Source organism: Lichenostomus cassidix, chromosome W, assembly GCF_008360975.1.
Source record: "Lichenostomus cassidix isolate B80296 chromosome W, HeHo_3.0, whole genome shotgun sequence".
Taxonomy (NCBI): Eukaryota; Metazoa; Chordata; class Aves; order Passeriformes; family Meliphagidae; genus Lichenostomus; species Lichenostomus cassidix.
In genome coordinates, this window is record NC_139510.1 from 23,931,182 (window position 1) to 23,953,956 (window position 22,775).

Here is a 22,775-nt window from a genome sequence, read left to right on the forward strand (position 1 = left end):
CAGGTTGCCAAAGAAACTGTAGTATACCTGGGGCTGGAAATTTTCCGTGGTCATCGACAACTTAGCAAAGAATGGAAAGAAGCTATCTGTCGGCTTCCAGAGCCCCACACGGTGAGAGAGATGCAAGCTTTCCTCGGCATGGTAGATTGGTGTTGACTTTGGGTGGCAAGGTATGGAATACTAGTAAAGCCTCTGTATGAAACCCTAAAGACAGCTGAAAAGGGAACCATTAACTGGACAGAGAAAGCGAAAGCTGCCTTTAAACAATTAAAACATTCCTTGATGTCTGCTCCAGCTTTAGGGCTGCCAGATTTAACAAAGCCCTTTGAACTATTTACATACGAGTGGCAGAATGTAGCTCTTGGGGTGCTAGCACAATATCTTGGGGATCAGCGAAGAGCTGTGGCCTATTTTTCAAAACAGCTAGACAATGTTAGCCAAGGGTGGCCAGGGTGTCTGAAAGCCGTGGCAGCAACTGTCATCCTAATCCAGGAAGCTTGGAAATTCACCCTTGGGCAGCACATTGTCGTGTATGTACCCCATGCCGTGATTTCTGTGCTGGAGCAAAAGGGGGGACACTGGTTATCCCCTAGTAGAATGCTTAAATACTAGGCTGTATTGTTGGAACAGGATGATGTCACCCTAAAAACAACATCTGTTGTAAACCCTGCAATGTTTTTGTCATCCACACTGCTTGATAACGTGCCTGAGCATGCCTGTTTGCAGACAATAGAAGAAACCTACTCCAGTAGACCAGACCTGAAGGATGTGCCTCTGGAGAATCCAGATTGGGAACTTTTTACTGATGGGAGCAGTTTCATACGGAACGGTAAGCGTATGACAGGCTACGCAGTGACCACCACAGATGAAGTAATTGAGGCAAAGGCCTTGCCTTCAGATGTATCATCACAGAAAGCTGAACTGATTGCACTGACCAGAGCTCTAGAACTGAGCAAGGGAAAGAAGGTAAATATATGAACTGATTCCAAATATGCATTCAGTGTTGTTCATGCCCATGGAGCTATTTAGAAGGAACATGGCCTGCTGACTGCTCAAGGTAATGGCATTAAACATGCCAAACAAATCCTAGCACTCCTGCAGAGCATCTGGAAACCTACAGAAGTAGCTGTCATGCACTGCAAAAGTCACCAAAAGGGGAAGACAACTCCTGAAGTGGGAAATCGCTTTGCTGATGAAATGGCAACAGGGATAGCAGAAAAAGGCATTTTTGCAATAGTGCCACAGAAAGAAGTAGATCTGACAGGGTTTGCTCCAAAATATGATCAGAGTGACCAAAAGTTAATTAAATTTCTTAAGGCTGAAATTAAGGAGGGTAGGTGGGCTGTTACACCCATAGGCCAGGTTGTAGTCCCACCCACGATCCTTTGAGAAATAGCACAAAGAGAACATGAGAGTACACACTGGGGAACGGAAAACCTTTTAAAACATCTAAAGAAAGTAGTGATAAGGAGAGGAATAACTGATATTGTGCAGTCTGTAACAAGAAAGTGTGAAACCTGCTGCAAAAACAACCCTGACACAACTAAAAGAGTAGTGTTAGGAGTGACCAAGACAGGGCATCTCCCAGGAGATTACTGGCAAATAGATTTTGCTGAAATGCCACAGAAGGAAGGATGCAAATATGTATTGGTATTGGTTGATACATTCAGTGGATGGCCTGAAGCTTATCCCTGTCGCACCAACGCAGCAAAAGAGGTAGTAAAAGCCTTGCTCAATCATATAATTCCAAGGTTTGGGGTTCCCTTGGGGATGTCATCAGACAGGGGACCACATTTTATTGCAACAGTGGTCGGGGAAGTTAGCAAGATCCTGGGACTTACTTGGGACCTGCATACACCATACAGGCCCCAAGCAAGTGGCGAGGTTGAACGTATGAATGAAACCCTCAAAACCCAGATTGGTAAAATTTGTCAAGAAACATCTATGACATGGGTTCAGGCTTTGCCTATATCCTTACTGAGAGTCCACATACAACCAAGGCGGAGGGACAACATAAGTCCCTATGAAATTCTATATGGCAGACCATATCAAGTTCCACACATTCCAGGTGAAATTCACATGAGGGGAAAAATTGATTTACAGAAATACTTAATGGCTTTGAGTTCCACTTTGCAGAAGCTCCAGAGATTCGTTGTCCTCTCCAAGCTTATAGGATTGGACATCCCTGCCCACCCGTTTCGGCCTGGAGACTGGGTCTACATCAAGTGGTGGGACAGTGACCCCTTGCAACCCAAGTGGAAGGGACCATTCCAAGTCTTGCTGACCACCCTCACTGCTGTCAAGGTTGCTGGGAAAGGACCGTGGATCCACTATTCCAGAGTGAAGAAAGCTTCTGCTCCTGAAACCACCGAGAAAACAGAGACTAATACAAATCAAGATGATGGTTAAATTGTTCTTTACATGTATGCTGTTTTTCCAACTGGTAACCATGACTCAAGGCTCAGCCCAGGAGTTGCACAATACTGTGATGCAAAATGTATCCAAAGCTCTTAATATGAGCAATTGCTGGATCTGTACTCAATTACCACCTCTAAATGGGAAGGGGAAATGGTCATTGATTGGTATTGCAATGGAAGAGGAACATACAGAAAGGTGGCAACAGATCAGGCCCAATACCACCTTGCTGCCTCCTATACCCCTGAGCAGCCTGATGGAACATGAGAACTATACAGTTCGCTGCATGCTCATGAATGCTACAGGAAAGGCCGTTCTTCCACCATATTGTCATAAGACCAACTTCAGAGAAATACTTAACCCAAGATCTGTAACAAAAATGAGGTTGCTGGGATGGAGATTGGCTCTGCCTTTGGGATGGGAGTGTATTGGATATGTGATGATAAGGCCTGGAAAATTCTACCTGTAGATAAAGATCAGGCCTGTGCCCTCGGGGCTGTAATCCCAAATATAACAATATTTGACCAAATTGAAAAACCACGTAGGAGGGGGAAAAGAACTCTTAATCCCCTCATTGAACGTCCCACAGTTTTCCATAGTATAGTGAGAGCCCTCCTTCCCTCTTATGGGATAGTTGAATTTGAAAGGGCAATTGTGAATATATCGAGTGTTATTGAAAATATTGAAAAACATACTGCTGATGCAATTATAGCTTTGCAAGAAGAAGTCCATGGCCTGTCAAGGGCAATGACGCAGTACAAGATAGCTCTCAAATTCTTGCTCGGCACTCATGAAGGGGTATGCGACATTATTTAACAGCAGCTGTTGTTCCTTTGTGGACCAGGATGGGAGAATCAGAGAGGATTTGGAGGAAATTTGGAAGGGAACTCAAATTCTACATGAAGTGGGTTCAAGAAATTACACCTTGAAATTTGACCAAATCTTCCATGCCCTCGCTTCATGGTTGCCAGACTGGGCCTGGGTGAAAGAAACATTTATAATGATTGTAATTGTAGTTATTATTTTTGCCATAGCTAGTTGTGTAAACCGATGTTGTAGGTAGTGTAGTTTAGAGACTAGACAAGGTCTTGTTAGTCTCCAAAAAGGGGGGAAATGATGCCTGATGGTTTTTTGTCCTTTTTTCATTATACTTTTATACTCTCTTTATATATATCCTTTTACCCTTCCCATTCCTGTACTTTTTACTCCCTGTATCTTAACCCTACATGTTTATAACCCTAGTACCCTTGCCCTGCTCAGAATTCTTTGGAGAAGACGAAACAAACCCCACAATCGCAAGAGCATGAGGCACCAACCTTGAACAGAGCCCCATCACCAAGACATGTTTTTGTAAACTGATTTGTAACCTTTTTGGGGGGAAGTAATTTTAATAAGGGGGCAATTACTTCATTTTTTAGACTTCTTATTGGAGACTTTTAGATAGGTATGCTAATCTAGGCTGTCCATAAATTGTATACGAGGGATATCGTCGGGGCTGGGTCGTCGGTGTGCATCTGGGATCCTATTAAACCAAGGTAATACCCTTTTCCTATACTGCGTGTCTGCGTCTCAAAATTTTTACCAGTGATTTAAGGCATCAGAGGAACCTAAGGAGTGGACTATAACCTCTAAGCCGGGTGATACCAAGTTGAGTCTTAAGCAAGGACTGGGTGGTAACGATCTGGGAAGACCCAAATGATCCAGAGAATGTACTGAGGATCACACCTAACTGGGAAGTGAGGCCAAGTTTATATCAGTGGTTCCAAGTGCCACCTGGACAAGTTTTGAGGAGCCTCCGATACCCCCCTTGGGGAGGAATACTTCCACCCCAAACCGGAGGTTCAGGACTGTTTTGGGCAGAGGGTCCTCATGTTTTTGCTTTAGCCTGTGACTTGTATAAAGAAGAGATATTACAACCTCCATCAGTACCGTACCATATACCCTGTTTGAAACATCCCCATACTGGACATGCTAGCTGGGTTAAATGTCAATGCATAAGATGTGGGAAAAATTGGTATTGTAGTTCACAAAAACGTCACCCTTGTAGAAAGTGCTGGGTACCAGATTTATTTCCTGCCCAAGTAGAACTAGAAAGGACTGAAATAATAACTTTTCTCTGTGGATGGGAATTACTAGTGCCTGTTGAGTGGGAGGTGCCTGAGGAACAGTGGGAAACTACAATTAAAAGGCATCAAAAGCAATTTGCCTGGAAAATAGCAAAAAGGAAGTGACAAGGAGATAGAGAGCAAGACCAGGATTGGCCACTGTACTCGCCACTGAGAAGATCATATACACCTGCTATGGGTAGCAACCCCATAGGCATGGGCGGTGGGGGTATAAGCCATACCGAACCTCTATTATTCCTTCTATTGTCACTCATTTTTTGTCTCTTCCCTTCTGGGATGCCAGCACAATCATGTCGCAAGTGCTACCGAATGGTTTACATGGAAAGAACCCGAGGTTCCTTTCTTATTACTCATACCCACGTCAACAGCCACTGTTATAACCCATCCAAACTAGGTACCTGTATGCAAAATGGGAAAAAATATTTAATTGCAGAGAATTTAGGAATGAGTGGTAATAGGTTGGGAAGTGAATGTCCAAAGGGGGAAAGGTGGGTTTGTTTTACATTCACCCTTAAGGGTAGAGTTCAGGACTTGGTAAAAGAACAAATAGTAAGAAAGGCGAAGTCAGCGCAGCAGTCCAACTCTGTATCAACTCCACGTCAGGATCTGTATACGAAACTCAGGCAACAACTAGAAAAAAAGTAGATATCTCAAAAATTGGGAAAAACCTGTTTGTGGAATTGGGGGAGAGGATAAGTAAGGAACTAAATATAACCAACTGTTGGGTTTGTGAAGGGGCCTTAATGACAGAGGAATGGCCATGGAAAGGCAGCAGTTTAGGCCCCATCGAACTCCTTAAGTGGAATCGGATAAATATAAAAGGGGAAAACCGACCAGAAGGGTGGATTTTGAGTTCAACAGTGATAGGAGAATGTCTCTGGCGCTCAGGGAAAATTTTCTTCACAAAGTAGGAAATACTCCCTGTATGAGGTATATAGTTAGTAATGGAACTTCATGGTGGATCCCAGAGGAACCAACTCTGTATTGGGCTCAGAAAAAATCAAAAGGGAAAAACTGTAGGTATAATAATGAAATCAGACTGTTTCAATGTAATGATACAGGCAAGAATCCTTATTTTGGGATCCCAGAAATATCCAAATTCTGGGAGAATATAAATCAACAGAGAAATGATTATTGGAAAGCACCAGATTGTTGGAAAACGCAGTTTTCCAGCAAAACTTGTGTTAGTTGAGCAGGCCTGAACAAAGCCTCAGCATAGCCAGGCCTCAGTGGAGATCCTAACAGGCTGTCATGAGAGACTAGCACCTGGGAACCACAGCTGTGCTTCTGGGCTGTGAGAAGAATGTCATGAGAAAAGATAAAGAGTCAGAAGTGTTATGAGAAGGAATTGGAGGAGTCACCAGGAGGATCCCTGAATATGTGAGAACAGACTACAGATACGTGTGTAGCTATAATTAGAAACATCTGTAACAGTATATAAGTTTCTCGTTTGGTAAAATAAAATGGAGCTTGCTTTATGGCTTAAGTCGTGTGTGAGTTCTCTCTCACCGATTGTCACCAGATGGCTTATTTTGGATATGTGGGAAAAAAGCATACCGAAAACTCCCCCCCCCGGTGGGAAGGGAGTTGTACTCTGGGGATCATACAGCCAGGATTTTTCCTCTTACCAGGACCAGATGGAGATCAACTAGGAGTACCAGTTGTCTCGGATTGATGTTATGATAATCCTTTATCCCCTATCGTTGGCTTATATGCTCAAGAAAATGTGTGGTCCTGTCGCTTTAACTACATTCATGCTGCAGAGAGAAACGTAGGTTGTTTTGAAAACTTTTTCCCCAAGCCTCGCTTCGGGGGAGGATTCTTGGCTTGGCAGAGACTGCGCGCTGGACGGCGGTCGGAGTGAGCTCTGTTCCGGTTCTTTTTTTCTTCTTTTTTCTCATTTTTTTCCTCGTTTGGACCCCTTTTCTTCAATCTGCTTTGTCACCCGGAGACCCAGGAGGGGCAGAGGACAGCAGAGCTCTCAGGGAGCTCCACCTGGCCCTGGGGGGGGGGGCGAGGAGGAGAGGGGCTGTGTCTGAGGAAAAGGACTTTTTAATCAGGTTGAATAACTCCTTTTCACCTTGGTTTTCCCCTTCCCCTGTGCCTTGCAGGGCACTCTGTGTGGTTTTGTTAAATAAATAGTTTTTCCTTCACTTCCATCTAAGAGGTTCTGTTGTGGGTGGGGGAGGGGGTGTCAGGGCCCTTCGCTCTCGGAGGAGAGAGAGTCTTATCATTAACCCGGGACAGTATTTGGTGCCCGACTTAGGGGGGCCTTGATTATTTGTTCTACACCTTTTGCGGGGTTAGAGAAAGTGAAGAAAAAACACCTAATAATTGCATTCTGGTTTTAAACGCTTGGTATTGAATTACAGCCATCAGTAGTCACTATGCTGTTTGATGGGAGGTTGTTTGATGTAATACTGTCTGTTTGGCACATAGGTTTGTTTCCCTACCAACAGGTAGGGGCAATCTTGTCCCTAATGTATAATTTCCACCAATCAGGGACACGACTCCGGCTTGTTATAGTAGTGTGTGTGATACTGACGATCTGTAAGAAGGTATGGGAAACAGTTAAAGATGTACATGCTCTGTTACTTTCCTCCTCTAGTTTTAGTAACCTGTTTTGGAGTTTTGTTAGTAATATTACCCAACCTGCTAGAGAAGTAGAGGGTGAAGCTTCCTGGCTCCTCACCCATCTCTTTCCCTTTAAATCTGGTATATCATCTTTTGAGAATATTCAGTTTCCCCTGGATGTTAAAGAGACCATTAACTTGGGAGTACAGGTGCTTTACCTGGTAGGTTCCATGTATATGATGTTCAGCTTTACCAGAATGAGGGCTGAGAAGTCCAGAGGGGCTGAGCAGGAGCAGACACCTAACCCAGATGTGAGGAAATTTGAATGGTGTGGAGTATGGGAGGACATAGGTAAAACTTTAAAGAAATTCTCTGACCCAATAGATTGGGAATATCCCCCTAGACAAATCCTGAGACCAGCTGAGGTGGGGAAGTATCTGAAAGAGAAGTGCAGAGACAACTGCAGTGCAATATGTTGGGCCCTGGCATATGCTTATTGTACACTGTCAGATATTATAGAACAGGAAGTAAGGGAGCCTAAGCCAGTGGCAGTTGCTCCTGTCACGCGGAGCAGGAAAGCCCAAGTTAAGACTGATCGCTCAGATGACAGTGGGGAGGGACCCTCAAGGTCAGCAACTGAGTCAGAGGTCATTGTTGAATCCATGAATGTGAGAGACCTTCACAGCCTAAGAAAAGATTATGTCCAACGAGATGATGAATCTGTAATTAGTTGGTTAGCCCGTCTTTGGGATGCCGCAGGCGATGTTACACTTTTAGATCCTACTGAGGCAAGGCATTTAGAGACTGTGTCACGTGACCCAGATATCAACCAAACTATACGAGATGGGCCTGACTGCTGCAGCCTCTGGAGACAAGCTATCAGAGCTGCGAGGGAAAGATACCTACATCCCGACGATCTCTATTCGCAACAAACCCAGTGGAGAACCATAGAACAAGGGATTCAACGCTTGAGAGAAATGGCAGTGGTAGAAATTGTCTTCTCAGAGGGCATAGCAAACCCAGATCTGATTAAGGACCCAGATAGGATAGAATGTACACCTGTGATGTGGCGGAAACTCCTAAAGCTTGGGCCATCAGAGTATGCTTCTGCTTTAGCCATTATGAAGCAAGATGACGGGCATGAGACCGTGCGTGATATGACAAGGAAGCTCCGAGCATATGCAGATGTCGTGCATAGCCCAATGAATGCAAGAATCTCAGCTGTGGAAACACATCTGCAGAAACTAGAAAATAAGATTGAGAAGAATCATGAGAAACTCAGTAAAGAGATTAAAGACAGCCTTCTCCAAATTTCGGCAGTACAGATCAGAGGTTCTGTTACCCCACGCAGACGCTCCTCAGCTATGAGAACTGGATATATCCCTCGACATGAGTTGTGGTATTTCCTGTGTGACAGTGGAGAAAACATGAACAGGTGGGATGGACAACCCACTACTGTCCTGGCACGACGAGTGCGTGAATTGAAGGAGGGCAAGACTCAGAGAAGGAACTCCACCAGAAGGGAAGTAGCTCTACTCAACATGTCTGATTCCCTTGAAGGAACCTCTAACACGAATGCCCACCATGGTTAGAGGGGCCCTGCCTCTAGCCAGGTAGAGGCCAGGGAAAACCGAATTTTTTGGACCGTGTGGATTCGGTGGCCTGACACATCAGAGCCACAAGAATACGAGGCTTTAGTTGACACTGGTGCACAATGCACAATAATCCCATCACGACATGTGGGGACAGAACCTGTTTCTATTTCCGGCGTTACAGGAGGATCACAAGACTTGACCCTGGTGAAAGCTGAGGTGAGCCTGACTGGAAAAGAGTGGAAAGAACATTCCATTGTGACTGGCCCAGAGGCTCCATGTATTTTGGGTATAGACTTCCTCCGAAATGGATATTTCAAAGACCCAAACAGACTCAAGTGGGCATTTGGGATAGCTGCTGTAGAGACAGAGGGCATAAAACAATTGAACACCTTGCCTGGACTGTCAGAGAACCCATCTGCAGTAGGACTCCTGAAAGGGGAAGAGCAACAAGTACCGATTGCAACCTCGATTGTGCACTGCCGACAGTACCGGACAACTCGTGATGCCATGATTCCCATTCACAAACTAATCCGTGAGCTGGAGAGCCAAGGGGTGGTCAGCAGGACCCATTCATCCTTTAACAGCCCCATCTGGCCTGTGCGAAAATCTGAAGGAGAATGGAGATTGACTGTGGACTATTGTGCCTTGAATGAGGTGACTCCACCTCTGAGTGCTGCTGTGCCAGACATGCTGGAGCTCCAGTATGAGCTAGAGTCCAAAGCAGCAAAGTTGTATGCCACTATTGACATTGCAAATGCATTTGTCTCCATTCCTCTGGCAGCAGAGTGCAGACCTCAGTTTGCTTTCACCTGGAGGGGCGTGCAGTACACGTGGAACCGACTGCCCCAGGGGTGGAAACACAGTCCCACCATTTGTCATGGACTGATCCAGGCTGCATTGGAAAAGGGTGGGGCTCCAGAACATTTGCAATACATTGATGACATCATTTTGTGGGGGAACACAGCAGAAGAAGTATTTGAGAAAGGAAAGGAAATCATCCAGATTCTCCTGGAAGCTGGTTTCGCTATAAAAAAGAGCAAAGTCAAAGGGCCTGCCAAAGAGATCCAGTTCCTAGGAGTGAAGTGGCAAGATGGACGGCGTCAGATTCCTACTGAGGCTTTCAATAAAATCATCACAATGTCCCCCCCAACCAACAAGAAGGAGACGCAAGCTTTCCTGGGAGCTATAGGCTTTTGGAGAATGCACATCCCCAAGTACAGCCAGATTGTGAGTCCTCTCTACCTGGTTACCCGTAAGAAAAATGATTTCCACTGGGGCCCTGAACAACAGCAAGCTTTCACCCAGATCAAGCAGGAGATTGCTCATGCAGTAGCCCTTGGCCCAGTCAGGACAGGGCCAGAAATAAAGAATGTGCTTTACTCTGCAGCTGGGAGCCATGGTCTGTCCTGGAGCCTTTGGCAGAAGGTGCCTGGTGAGACTCGGGGTCGTCCATTGGGATTTTGGAGCCGAAGTTACAGAGGGTCTGGAGCCAACTACACCCCAACAGAGAAAGAAATCTTAGCAGCATACGAAGGAGTCCAAGCTGCCTCAGAGGTAATTGGCACAGAAGCACAACTCCTCCTGGCACCTCGACTACCAGTGCTGGGGTGGATGTTTAAAGCAGAGGTTCCCTCTACTCATCATGCCACCAATGGCACATGGAGCAAATGGATTGCCCTTATCACACAGCGTGCCCGTATGGGAAATCTGAATCGCCCTGGGATTTTGGAAATAATTACAAATTGGCCTGAGGGTGAAAATTTTAGTCTGATTGAGGAAAAGGAGCTGGAACAGGTGACCCATGCAGAGGAAGCCCCACCATACAACCAACTGCCAGCAGATGAAACATGCTATGCTCTTTTCACTGATGGTTCCTGTCGTCTTGTAGGGACAAAACAAAAATGGAAAGCAGCTGTGTGGAGCCCCACACGACGGGTTGCAGAAGCTAGGGAAGAAGAGGGTGGATCGAGCCAATTCGCTGAGCTCAAAGCCGTTCAGTTAGCCCTGGACATTGCTGAAAGAGAGAAATGGCCAAAGCTCTACCTTTATACTGATTCATGGATGGTAGCCAATGCTCTGTGGGGTTGGCTGGGAAAGTGGAAGAAGGCTGGTTGGCAGCATAGGGGAAAACCAATTTGGGCAGCTGAAGAGTGGAAAGACATTGCTAGCCGGGCAGAGAGACTACCTGTGAAGGTCCGCCATGTAGACGCCCATGTCCCCAAGAGTCGAGCTAATGAGGAACACCGAAACAATGAACAGGTAGATCAGGCTGCAAAGATAAAGGTGTCCCAGGTAGACTTGGATTAGCAGCATAAAGGAGATTTTTTCCTAGCTCGATGGGCCCATGATGCCTCAGGCCATCAGGGCAGAGATGCCACCTATAAGTGGGCACGAGACCGAGGGGTGGATCTAACCATGGACTGCATCTCTCAAGTTATCCATGACTGTGAAACGTGTGCTGCCATCAAGCAAGCCAAGCGGGTGAAACCCCTGTGGTATGGTGGAAGGTGGTCTAAATATAAGTATGGAGAGGCCTGGCAGATTGATTACATCACACTGCCTCAAACCCACCACGGCAAGCACTATGTGCTCACAATGGTAGAAGCCACCACTGGGTGGCTGGAAACCTACCCTGTGCCTCATGCCACTGCTCGTAACACCATCCTGGGCCTTGAAAACCAAGTCCTGTAGAGGCATGGTACCCCTGAGAGAATTGAGTCAGATAACGGAACTCATTTTAAAAATAGCCTCATAAACAACTGGGCTAGAGACCATGGCATTGAGTGGGTGTACCACATTCCCTATCATGCACCAGCTGCTGGCAAAGTGGAATGGTATAATGGACTGTTAAAAACCACCCTAAAGGCATTGGGTGGGGAAACTTATAAGAATTGGGAGCAACATTTAGCAGAGGCCACCTGGTTAGTCAATACCCAAGGCTCCATCAACCGAGCAGGTCCTGCCCAATCTGAGCTTCTACATACAGTGGATGGAGATAAGGTCCCAGCAGTACATGCCAGAGGCTTGTTAGGGAAAACTGTCTGGATTGATTCTGCCTCACATAAAGACAAACCCATCTGTGGGGCTGTCTTTGCTCGGGGACCAGGGTGTACTTGGTGGATAATGCAGGAATATGGAAAAACACGATGTGTCCCTCAGGGAAATTTAATTTTGGGTGAAGGCCACATGTAAGGTTGGGATGGCAACATACCACCGTTCACCGAATGACATTATTTGTACATAGTTATGTGTATATATGTATATATGTATATATGTATATATGTATATATGTATATATGTATATATGTATATATGTATATATGTATATATGTATATATGTATATGTGTATATGTGTATATGTGTATGTGTGTATATGTGTATGTGTGTATATATGTGTGTATATATGTGTGTGTGTGTTTAAAGTTGGAAGATGTTAGGGTGGGCCTTAAGCCAACGCTATGGAATAAGGGGTGGAATGTCTTGGATTGATGTTATGATAATCCTTTATCCCCTATCATTGGCTTATATGCCCAAGAAAGAAAAAATGTGTAAAAAAAAGTGTGGTCCTGTCTCTTTAACTACACCCAGCCGAAGAGAGAAACATAGGTTGTTTTGAAAACATTTTCCCCAAGCCTCGCTCCGGGGGAGGATTGGTCGCTCGGCAGAGACTGCATGCTGGACGGCGGTCGGAGTGAGCTCTGTTCCCGTTTTTTTTCCATTTTTTCCTTTTCCTCGTTTGGACCCCTTCTCTTCGATCTGCTTTGCCACCTGGAGACCCAGGAGGGCCAGAGGACAGCAGAGCTCTCCAGGGAGCTCCACCCAGCCCCGGGGGCGCGTGAGGAGGAGAGGGGCTGCGTCTGAGGAAAAGGACTTTTTAATCAGGTTGAATAACTCCTTTTCACCTTGGTTTTCCCCTTCCCCTGTGCCTTGCAGGGCACTCTGCGTGGTTTTGTCAAATAAATAGGTTTTTCTTCACTTCCATCTAAGAGGTTCTGTTGTGGGTGGGGGAGGGGGTCTCGGGGCCCTTCGCTCTCGGAGGAGAGAGAGTTTTATCATTAACCCAGGACACCCAGGCTGGACAGATGGTCCAGTAGCGAGTTATCTCTGGCACCTGGGGTAGAACTCCCAATAAACAACCTGGTGTAAGAACAGATGTGGGGAGATAAGCTGGAAATTTCTGACTGAGAGACACTATTTTGCAAACTATAAAATCTACACAAATTTCTATGGAGATAGAAGCCTCCTACACACTCCCTGAAAATGTGTAGGGAATTTTCTCCAGTTGTTGGAAAATATATCAGGTTAAAAATTTTGTAAAACTTTAGTCAAAAGTTTTGTTTGTCTTTACCCTGGGAAAAGGAATTTTAGGTTTCTTCCAGGGCATTGCTCCACCAGATGAGGTCTGGTGAACTCAGCATACCAACAGATTGGGAGTGACCCCGAAGATAACCAGAAAGATAAAGACTATTAACAGAACATTCGCCAGGACCTTGTAGTTATCAACAGGACATGATGGATATCACAAATGGCTACCCCAGACCACCTCCAGCAGGGCTGAAGACATCCTGGCCCGGAAAAAAGACTGATAAGAAAAACTGAAGAATGAAGAATCTAATTAGCATCAGAGGCGAAGAGATTCAGATCCAATAGAAAACTGAATACTAAGAGTTTGCTCAACTTTAGACCAATGAACACTGACCCAATGCTTCCCTATGTATTTTTACTGTATAAAATATCTGAAAAATTGAGTAAAAGCTGTGTATCCTGGAATGATTCTCTCTGCACACCCAGGCTATGTGTGGATGAGATGATTTCTGTGGTACATCCTGGCCAGAACAACATCCTGGCCAGATAATAAAGTAATGCCTTGACTCTCTAACATCAAAATGTTGTTGGAAAGTTTTTGTATTTTTTCCCACAGATTTGGTGACACAGTGAGCTCGGATGTGAATTCTGTGGTTACTTTCCTGCGAACTGAAAGATTCTATGTGTACTCCATCATCAATCTGGTGGTATGTCGCATTGAATCTTAAACTATACTATTTCTTTGCTAGCTGTAATATAGGTACCTTTATTGTGCACTGTATTTTATCTACTAGTAGTGTTTCTTTTGTTTTATTCCTGTGTAGTAAGTAGTCTGTTTAAAGTCTTATGTCTGTTTTCCTTGATCTCTTCAATAAATAATTCATGTTGTAATAGGCCTGATCGGTCATTATTAAGAACTTGTGAGCGAGAGTGGATTTGGGGTGCTGGCTGCCCCAAGAAAGCTCCTGCCTGCTGCCAGAGGCCTGGGCAGAGGCAGGAACTTGTCTAAGCTCTCCCTTCTCATTCGTAACAACCCCTCAATCGAGCCTGTCCAGATGCCTCTGCAGAGCTTTCTCATCCTCCAGCAGATCAACACTTCAGCCCAATTTGGTGTTGACACCAAAGCATTAATCCACGAATAAGGAGTTCTACTGTGTCTCTGTACTTTTAGCAAAGAAACAGGGTATGCAGGATCTGCTTTCTCAGCAAGGACAGGAGAAAGATAAGGGGAAGACATCTGTCTTAGGAATGCAGCCATAGCCAAAACAAGACTGTAAAAAAACTGAACCTGGGAACCTGGGGAGGGTTATATGGTAATGAGGAATGATAATATGCATGTGGTGACTGTCTATATACAATGCACTTGCAGTGAATCATGTGCATGCTAGGTAGAGCTATTCCCTGTGCAACCAGGCCTGTAATAAATAATGCCACTTCTTAATGCTACATTAGTGTTAAGGAGTTTTATTTGCCCAGTTTTCAGTGATTTTTGGTGACAGTGTCATCTGGAAACTTACAGTGGATGCACTCCATTCCCTTTTCCAGATCATTAATAAAGATATTAAGCAGAACTGGCCCCAATACTGAGCCCAGGGGGACCCCACTTGTGACCGGCCACCAACTGAATTTAACTCCATTTACCACCCCTCTCGAGGCCCACCCATCCAGGCACTTTTTTATTTGGCAAACAGTACACTCGTCCAACCATGTGCAGCTAGTTTCTCCAGGAAAATGCTGTGGGAAAGGGTGTCAAATGGATTACTAAAGCTTGTGTAAACTACATCCTCAGCCTTTCCCTCATCCGTTAACATAGGGTTAAAATGTTAGTTAAAAATAGGCTTTGGAAACGGGGGTAGGTAAGAACTGCATGTACGAGCTCAGGGTGACATGAACATGAAGATTGTTTAGAAAATATCAGGGATTGTTTCAGCTAAATCATGCAGATTCGCACTTGTGAAATAAATCAGAAATATTGCGGGAGGAGGGGGGCTTACAGTCATGCTTGGGGGAAAACAATAAAACAATGTTAAGTTGATGATTAACATATGATCATGCCACTGTTATGTAAGGGAAAAGTATAAAATGTATTTGCTTCAGATCAATGTTGAAGTCAGCTTTGGGTAATCACCCCTGTCTTCAAAGCTTGAATAAAAAGTGATTTAGGGTAAAATAGAAATTACTAATGTAAAAGAACTAGAAGCTGGATAATAGTAATAATAATATTTTTGAACTGATTTAGAGAGCCAGAGATTGGATAATGATTTACTAAGATATGCCTGCTGCAACCCATTTATTATTCACGTAATGAATTTGTGCCTACCTGGTATCGGGGAGGATGGAGAGAGGAGAGCCAAATAATTGAGAGAAACCACCAAGTGTAACCGAGCATCCTGCCCTTGGACCCCAGGACCGGTACGAGTTGGTTCTCAGGCTTGGACGTGGACCAAGAACCAAGGGAGCATGCGCAAGGGAACAGGGTGAACAGTTCATCGTGATGAAGAGTATGGATTATGTAGTAATCAATCATTTGGGACCCTTGCCCACAATTAATCTGAGACACTGTGCTTGCGCGGGCATATTTAAATGAACTTTGAACTCATTATAATACGAAGCGGGGATAGATAATGAATATTGTGGTGGTTTTGATTGGCCCAAAACATCAGTGAAGTGTTTTTAACATTTTTGAGAAATTTGGACCCCTCAGAAGCTGTTGTAGTAGGCCTAGGGAGGTGTCTGAGGGGTGGGGTGTGGCACAAAGATGGCTCCTGTGTGTCCTGAGTGCAAGTTCTGGAAGTTTTTACATCAAGTCCAGCAGAGCCAATCTCTGATGGCTCTGAAGGTGATGGACATGCTGCCGGACAAGTTTGGGCCAATTGGAGGTGCTGGTTACGCCTCTGTGAAAACATATTTAAGAAAAATTCAAAACAAAGCAGGCGCGCACTTCTTTCACTTTGTAGTTGGAGGAGGAGGAGGTGGAGGTGAAAATATGTGAGGGAGAACAGCATGGAGATTGCCAAGGTCAGTGAAGAAGGGGGGAGAAAGGGGTGCTCCAGTGCTTCCGGCACTGGAGCTGAAACTTTCTGCTAGCCATGGTGGAAGCTATGGGGGAGCCAGAAATTCCTCCTGCAGCCCATGGAGTCCATAAGGATGCAGAAATCCACCCACAGCTCTCTCCAGAGGAGGAGGTGGATGCCTGGAAAAGACTGTGAACCAGTGGGAGTCTCATCTAAGAGTTAAAACTGCAAAAGGCCTTGACTGGGAGAGATAGGCCTTGCTCCTGGCATGGAAGCAGCCTGGCCTCAGCTCAGGAGAGTCTGCACAGCACCTTATGGACAAAAGAACTCATGTTGCGGCAGAATTCGGGCAGGATGTTGCTCATGAGATTGGACCCATGCCAAAGAAGTTCTCAGAGGACTGTCTCTCGTGGGAAGGACCCCTGGCTAAGTAGAGAACCTCTTTTCCTGATTGGACTGACCAGAGGACCCCTCAACCTGCCCCTGTTTGTGTTGCTGGTTTGGAAAGAGGGAAGGGGGGGGTGAGTGCAGAGACTGCTTCTTAAGAGGGTGGGGGTGAGAGCAGAAAACTGTCTGGAGAGAGAGAGAGAAACAAGTAGAGATAAAGAGTATTTGTAGTAGAAGAATTGTAGTGATGAATAAATTTGAGAATCTACTCTGTGGACTGAAAAGAGACCCCACACCCTGCCCCCCCCCACCTGGCTTGTGGATTGTAAAGGAGGAAAGGGGGTGAATACTATAGGTTTGTAAGAGGGAGGGGGGAGTGAACAAAATAATGTATGAAAAGTTTATTTTTGCCTTGCATTTATCCTCCAATTCTGTTAGGCAATTAAATCACCTTTTTTTGCAACTTTAAGCTTGAAGCCTGTTTGCCCTTTTTCGTGCGTCCTCCTGGCAAGGTCCTGTCTCAAACCCATGACAAATATGTATAGGGGCTTTCTCTAACTTTATGCATATGTAATCTGTAACCTAATATAAATTTAGTGAAGTGCTGCTGAGGGTGTGCATGCCTTTGGAGGTGTTGCAAAACCATGAATAAAGACTTTAGTAGTAGTCATGCTAAGGCTTGGAGGGATCAGTAGGCCTGAGTGTAAACAGTGTTGTGTAGCGAAGTTGCCAGTAGCGATCAAAAGGATCGATAGAGCATACTGATGAGGGTAGAAAGACTTGTCTAAGGAATGTAGCTATAGAACAGTTTGTTTATTTAAGTAATCTGCTAAGTGAAGTGTGTGACTTATCTAATAGGGTGTAGTAGATTAATGATGATAAAGAATGTTCAGTTAACGAAAAACAAAGTCACAATGTAATCATAAATCAGGTAGATGTGTCTAGAAATCAAATTCGTTGAGATGAAGCAATTTGGAAAGAAAACATATATATACTCAGTGATTTTGTAGCAGGGGGGGGCTCTGACTTTGGACGTGAGTCCTCAGGTCCCCAGGGCCCTCAATAAAGCACCGCATAAAATAACTTCGGTTGTTTTGTGTTTCCTCGGTTCGGGCAACAGAGGGGCTACCCCCCATGCACCCCAGCTGGAATAAACACATACCTACTTCATAACTATCTGAGTTGTGGAGTCAATTCCATGCTTCAAAAGCACCTGCACATAACCTTCGTGATTATGTGTTATCCACGCAAACACATCCACTAAGTGGGTCACCTTGTCATAGAAGGAGATCAAGTTAGTCAAGAAGGACCTGCCTTTTACAAACCTGTCCTGAATGAGCCTGATCACCTTGGTGTCCTGTATGTGCCATGTGATGGCACTCAAGATGATCTGTTCCATAACCTTTCCTGGCCCCAAGGTCAGACTGAGAGGCCTGTAGTTCCCTGGATCCTCCTTCTGGCCCTTCTTGTAGCTGGGCACCACATTTGCTAACCTCCAGTCAATTGGGACCTCTCTGGTTAGCCAGGATTGGTGGTAAATGATTGAAAGCAGCTTGGTGAGCACTTTACCAGCTTACTCACCACCCTTGGGTGGATCCTATCTGGTCCCATAGACTTGTGTGCATCTAAGTTTTGTAGCAGGTCATTAACCATTTCCTTTCAGATTATGAGGGCTTCATTCTGTTCCCCGTCTCTGTCTTCCAGATCAGGGGGCTGGGTACCCCAAGATTTAGATGACATAATTCACTTCAAAATATTTCACATTCTCAAAGTGGTCTTTTATATAAAATAATTCACTGTCATACACCCTGTAAGAAGAGAGATCTAGGTTTTGGCAAGTCAGCAGAACTAAGTACTGCTAACTATTTAGGACTAAAGATATAGTTTAGAATGTCACAGTCCTTGTTACAGGAGTAGGGTGCCAGTTTGGCACTACATGGGTGTAACCAAACTGTATTCTACTCCCCTCTAGGTCATTTCTGATGAACTGATAATAATGGATCCTTTGCAGTAGCTGCGCAGTGCACACCTGACACCTCAGGCTACAAACTGTGTGTTAAATGAGATAAGGAAAAAGAGGCAAACCATGGAAGGCAGGGTAACGTTTCTTTTTCTTCACAAATGACTCAGCTGTGATAACTCCCTCCGGGGAAGCACCAGCACAGTCACACCCATCCTGAGGGGGTCATCTCTGCTAATGGGCCATAACGGACTCAATAACACTAGCAGAATAGGCAGGTGTAACCAGCATCAAGGACTCCCAAAAATATCCCATGACTCACAGTATTGCATCATCCATTGTGAAACTCCCTGCCTTGGGGGAGGTACTGAGAACTCCAACCTGAACCTGAACATATATAATCTTGGTCCTTGGGGACTTTGGCCACCACCACTCAACGGATCCAGAGGAGGACCAGAACTTCAACAAGACTCTTACCAATGGTTCCAACAAGACTACAACCATTACTTCAACAGGACTGCGACCACCACTTGATATGACTGCAACCATCACTGACCAACAGGCTGCCAGGTTGTACTCAGACTTTGTGGGTTTTAAACCAGTTTTCTCTGTGATTTAGGGGACTAGGAGTTAGATAATAATTTATTAGGGGCTGCTTGCTAAAACAATGTATACAGCTTGTTTAACATTTTTTGCGCTTGCCAAGCAGAAAGGGAGGATGCAAAATGAATGTAAGACCATTGATAAGGGGAAGCAACCATTAATAAATTGATTTAGGGGGCTAGAGGCTGGATAATGATTTATTAGAAGCTGCTTGCTAAAAACAATATATCGCTTGCTTAACGGTTTTTGCCGCTTGCCAAGCAGAAAGGGAGGACACAGGAGGAATGCAAGATCAATTGATAGAGTTAAAACACTGTGACTGAATATCCTGCTTTTGGACCCCAGAACCGGCTCGAGTCAGCTCTAAGGTTTGGACTTGGACCAGGAACTCAGGAAGCATGCACAAGGAGACAGGGTGAAAAGTTCATTCTGAGGAATACTCCAGTTACTGCCTCCCGGAGACCACCAGAGACCCCTGCCCACAATAATCAAGTGGCACTGCGCAAGCGCAAGCATATTTAAATGAACTTTGAACTTATTATAATACAAAGCGGGGATAGGTAATGAATATGTATAGGGGCATTGTGTAACTTTATGCATATGTAATCTGTAACCTGATATAAACCAAGTGAAATGCTGCTGAAGTGTGCATGCTTTCAAAGGGGCTATCCCCCATGCACCTCCAGCTGGAATAAAAGCATACTTACTTCATAACTTTTTGAGTTATGGAGTCTATCCGCGCCTCAAGATATCCTGTTTTCGGACCCTGAAACCAGCCCGAGCCAGCTTTAGGGTTTGGACTTGGGCCAGAAACTCAGGGAGTATGTGCAAGGAGGCAGGGTGAAGAGTTCAACCCGAAGAAGACTCCTTACTTCATCTGAGGAAGACTTTTACTTCATCCCAGAGACCCCTGCCCATGACCACCAGATGACACTGCACAGGCGCAAGCATATTTAAATGAACTTTGGACTCATTATAATATGAAGTGGGGATAGATAATGAATATGTATAGGGGCATTGTGTAACTTCATGCATATGTTGTGGCTAGCACAGGTCTTTCTCGTGAGAACATTCTGCTGTGTTTCATAAACAAAGATAAAGTCTGGATGTTTTTCAAACAGTGTCCCGAGACTTGGACAGTTCAGGCCTGGCCAATTGGGCCTAGGGGGAGGTTTCTGGCTGACCAATCTGGGCGACCTCTGAAAAGTCTATATATATATGGAAATCAAAATAATAAACACCTTTTCTTGCTACACTGAGAACTGGAATCCTTCTCTCTGCTAGCGGCTCAACAGCGACAATATGTAACCTGTAACCCGATATAAACCAAGTGAAGTGCCGCTGGCAGTGCTCATACCTTTGGAGGGAGTACCCCCCCATGCGCCTCAGCGCTGGAATAAAACATACCTACTTTACAACTTTTATGAGTTGTGGAGTCTATCTGCGCATCACTCTGTATATTGTGTTTGTTGTAATCTCTCTAGTAAATTGTAACTCCGACCTGTAATCGCTCTTGGGGTAGTTGAGTAGGGTTCACTTCTCCTGTTGGTTTACTTTTAAACCAGCACGCACAGATATCAGCTAAAATATGCATCAGACCAATGTTTTTATTCTCCTTTACTTTCTATTCACTACCAAAATGCCTATTGAGAAGAAAATGGTAAACAAGTTATTAATGTTGGTCATGTTGTCGGAAAACAATATAACTTTAGAAATTTTATTGTATCTCTCTAGTTAGTTTTAACTTGACTTTACCTAGGGAAAAGGAGCTTTCTTTAGTTTTTTAAGAGATATAGTATCACCCTACGGAGATGGGATTAACATACCACGGAGTGGGAGTGACCCTGAAGATAACCAGAAAGAACATTAACAGAACATCTACAGGACATTGTGGCCACCCACTGAACATCCGCAGGTCATGGGGTTATCTCAAACATTTACCAGATGCCACCTCCAGCAGGGATGAAGGCATCTGATCCGAAACAGGAATGATAAGAAAAACTGAAGAATGAAATACCTAATTAGCGTCAGAAGCGAAGACATTCAGATCCAATAAGAAACCTGAATATCGGAGGTTACTCAACTCTGGTCCAATGAAACTTTAAACAATATATCTCTATGGGGCTTTGACTGTATAAAATTCGGGAGAAAATTCCCTGAAGGTATGTGTTCTTGGAATACTTTCCTAGGCACATCCTGGCCAGCAAATAAAGTAATGCCTGTTTCTCTATCACTTCAAATACAGTGTTAGAGGGTTTTTTCTTTTTCCCGCAGATTCAGTGACGATGTTGCTGCAATCATGAACACTTTATTATTTAATAGCTTGATGCAGGCATGCTTAAATAGCTGAAAACAGCAATAATTATCTCAGGCAATAAGAAAAAATGCATCTCTTACTTTCTGTGGGTAAGTCAGGGGCTCAAGAATTTAAAATGCTTGGAGAACCAGGTTATAACAGAGAAAAAAGTTACTATTGGAAAAAGTTTTCTATGCACCAAGGTCAGTTAATGCTATCAATTCCTTATGTGTTAAAAATGTGTCAGAAGAGAACTTCCCAGAGCTTTCTTCAAAGAGACCTTGCTTTCAAAAGAAACTCTCTTCAGCATCCTTAATATTTGATCTTCCTAAAGGTATAATTGCATAAAAAATATGAGAAGACAAAAAGAGAAAGGGAAAGGAAGCGATGCATAGAATCATGGAACCATTAAGGTTGGAAAAGACTTCCAAGATCATCGAGTCCAACCTTTGACTGAACACCACCATGCTAACTAAACCAGAGCACTAAGTGCCATGTCCAGTCATTTCCTGAACACTTCCAGGGATGATGACTACTCCACCTCCATGGGCAGTCCATTCAAATGCTTAACCACCGTTTCAGTGAAAAAATTCTTCCTCATGTCCAACCTGAACCTCCCCTGGTGCAGCTTGAGTCTATGTCCTCTGTTGAAGGTTAGGGAATTTCCCCGCATTTTGTTGCTAAGGAACAATAACGACCGGGTACTTAAGAGAGACAAAAGAATTTGCCAAGCTCAGGGGAGGAGTGCACCTGGCTGCACTTCACTTATCTGAGGGTTTCTCTGGGAAGAGTGGATATATCGCGGGAATTAGGCTGGGAAAAGGGGAGCTGGGGCAGCTGCTAGCTCTCTTGCTCTCTCGGTTTCCAAGAAGGAAGGCGAAACTGCTGCCTGGAAGGGAGAATTCACTGCCGCCGCTGGAGCCTGGCCTCATCCTGCTTTTTCTCCTGCCGTGGGTGAGCCTTTGCTTGTAATAGCGGCCGTTAAACTGAGACCTTATTAATACCCTACCGCACCAAACAAAGGACCCTTCACCATCTGCTCGGGTACCTCAGGGAAAACCCTGGGATCCCTGAGCCCCCTCTCCCTCCAAGGGAGTCTCTCTCGGCCGTGTTCGAGAGCCGGGCAGCCATTCCTCAGCCCCCACCATTTCTCTATCACTGCTCTGAGGTTTTCTTTGCTACACTGTAACTCACACCCCCTGCCCTGCTGGGATGCCCCATGGTTCCAGGTACCGCTGCCGAGTTTGCTTGGGACTTAGCTCATCCCTGCCTTCCCAGCTTGCTATCCAGAGGGGGCACCAGGATCTGCTCCCCCTGTGAATTTGTGATAAATACATATCATAATATTGGATTTTCGAATATATTAAAATGGATGTCGTGTATAATTTTAATTTTTACAAAGGTAGCCTTGCTGTGAAAATATAGTTGTGTAATGATGACTAATGCCTTTCTTTTTGTTGCTAGCTAACCTTGGACGTAGTAGTGAAATAGCTGATATA

The 22,775-nt window shown here is 44.7% G+C and overlaps 1 protein-coding gene and 1 long non-coding RNA gene across 5 annotated transcripts in view; one reads left to right on the forward strand and one right to left on the reverse strand.

Annotated features, from left to right (window-relative positions):
• The window catches only part of LOC146425727 (protein patched homolog 1-like), a 228,888-nt gene that overhangs the window by 100,427 nt on the left and 105,686 nt on the right, over positions 1–22,775 (reverse strand). The gene's annotated exons all lie outside the window — the stretch shown is intronic.
• On the forward strand, positions 13,644–20,013 carry LOC146425730 (uncharacterized). The gene is made up of 3 exons (XR_014846555.1): positions 13,644–13,723; positions 18,390–18,947; positions 19,245–20,013. It is a non-coding gene; the product is annotated as an uncharacterized LOC146425730 (long non-coding RNA).